Source organism: Elephantulus edwardii, unplaced genomic scaffold (assembly GCF_000299155.1).
Source record: "Elephantulus edwardii isolate Elephantulus edwardi_28Jun2011 unplaced genomic scaffold, EleEdw1.0 scaffold00068, whole genome shotgun sequence".
NCBI lineage: Eukaryota > Metazoa > Chordata > Mammalia > Macroscelidea > Macroscelididae > Elephantulus > Elephantulus edwardii.
The window spans coordinates 14,334,491-14,336,843 of NW_006399818.1; the positions used below are offsets into that span (position 1 = coordinate 14,334,491).

General features: G+C 34.9%; 1 protein-coding gene across 1 annotated transcript in view; it reads left to right on the forward strand.

Moving 5' to 3' along the window:
* STAB2 (stabilin 2) overlaps positions 1 to 2,353 on the forward strand; it is a 251,479-nt gene that overhangs the window by 187,005 nt on the left and 62,121 nt on the right. The gene's annotated exons all lie outside the window — the stretch shown is intronic.

Sequence of the window (2,353 nt, forward strand, 5' to 3'; positions counted from 1 at the left end):
CTGGTTTTTTAAAATAAAATTTTCTTTTAATTGTGATTTGAACAAACATTTACAAAGAAGTCATATTTTTCATTCATTTATTGTTGCACATTTTACCCCCTCACCCTCCCTTACCCATTTTTAAAAAAAAATATTTATTCATTGTTACACAATTACCTACCTTCCCACCCCCCTCTGCTCCCAGTCCTCTTTGCAATCACGTATCTCTTATTCTGGGCTGTTGTCATACATATAATGACTACTCATTTATTCATTTTAGACAGTTCTTTCTTTCATCTGTTCCAATGCAGTGGTCGTTATCTATCTACCCTTATCCTAGCATCCCTCAAACCCTCCAAGTCAGACCTGCTTTATAACAACGGTGCCATGCAGTATTTGTCCTTTTGTTTCTGTGATATTTCACTCAACCTGATGTACTCCAGGGTCCCCCAGGTTGTATAATGTTTTACAAGTTCATTGGTTTTCAGTGCTGCATAATATTCCATTGCATGAATATACCATAGGTTTTTTTTATCCGTTTATTTGTTGATGGGCACCTGGGTTGCTTCCATCTTTTTGCTATTGTAAATAATGCAGCAATAAATATGAGTGTGCATATATCTTTTTGGGTGACTATTATTGTTTCTTCAGGTTATTATTCCAGTAGTGGAAGTGCTGGGTCAAATGGTTTTTCTACCTCCAACTTTTTGTGAAAGCACCAAACTACCTTCCATTGTGGTGGCACCATTTTAAACTCCCACCAACAGTGAATAAGGGTTCCAATCTTTCCACAACCTCACCAGCATTTATTGTTTGCTGCTCTGTTGAACTTTGCTATTGTTACTGGAATCAGATGATATCTCATAGATGTTTTGATTTTCATCTCTCTGATAAATGAGAATTTTTAACATTTCTTCATGTGTTTGCCATCTGAATGTCTTCTTTGGTGAAGTATCTATTCATATCCTATGCCCATTTTGCAATTGGGTTGTTTATCTTTTTCTCATTAAGGTGCTGGTATAGTCTATAAATTTTAGGTAAGAGTCCCTTATCAAATGTGTTATTACCAAATTTTCTTTCCCAGTCTGTAGCTTTCCTTTTTGCCCTGTTGGAGAAGTTCTTTTGCTGTACATAGGGATTTGATTCTTAGAAGGTCTCATTCATCTATTTCTTTTTCTTTTTAAATTTTTATACTGATTTACATACAAAGTTCATAAATGTTTGTCCTCTCCTGGTTGTTTATTTTTCATTTTGTTTGGAAGACTATTTGTACCATGGATTATGACTTCTAGAGTTCTTCAAAGCTTTTCTCTAAGGAAATTTAAAGTCTTTGGTTTTAGTTCTAGGTCCTTGTTCTATCTTGAGTTGGTTTTTATATATGGTGTGAGGTGTGGGTCTTGCTTCACTTTTCTACAGATGGTTTTCCAATTTTGCCAACACCATTTGTTAAAAAGGCCATCATTTCCCCACTTAGCTGATTTTGTCTCCTAGTCAAAAATCAGTTGAGCATAGATAGATGAGCTGATTTCTGGGTTTTCAATTCTGTTCCATTGATCTATGTGTCTGTCACTGTAGCTATACCATTCTCTCTTGACCACCATAGCTGTGTACTGTGATTTGAAATCAGGCAGTGTGATGCCTCCTATCTTGTTTCTCCTTTTCAGGAGTGTTTTGCTTATTTGGGGTCTCTTCATTTCAAATTAAATTGGAAATTTCTATATCCATTTAATTGAAGAATGGCATTGGTGTCTATATTGGGATTGCATTGAACTTGTAGATTGTCTTTGGTAGAATTGTCATTTTCACGGTATTGAGTTTTCTTATCCATGACTATGGTATGATCTTTCATTTCTCCAGGTCTCTTTTTGTTTCTTGTAGTAATATTTTGTAATTTTCTTTGTAAAGGTCTTTTGTGTCTTAAGTTAGATTTGCTCCCATGTATCTAATCTTTTGATTAGCTATTGTAATGAGTATTGTTTTTCTTAGCTCCTTTTCTGTGTTTGTTCTTTGTCACAATATAGAAATGGAACTGATTTTTGTATGTTGATCTTGTATCCCACTACTTTACTGAATTTTTCAACAACGTCCAGTAGTTTTCTCTCTGTGTCTTCAGGATTTTCTAAGTATACTATCATATCATCTGCCTATAGAGCTAGCTTGATCTCCTCTTTGACAATTTAAATAGCTCTCACTTCCTTCTTTCGTCTTATTGCTATCTTTAAGACGTCTAACACAATATTGACTAGGAGAGGTGGCAATGGGCATCCTTGTCTAGTTTCTGCTCTCAAAGGGAATGCTTTTAATCTCTCTCTATTGAGAATGATGTTAGCTCTTGATTTTGCATATATACTTTTTTGCTGTGTTGAGGAAATTC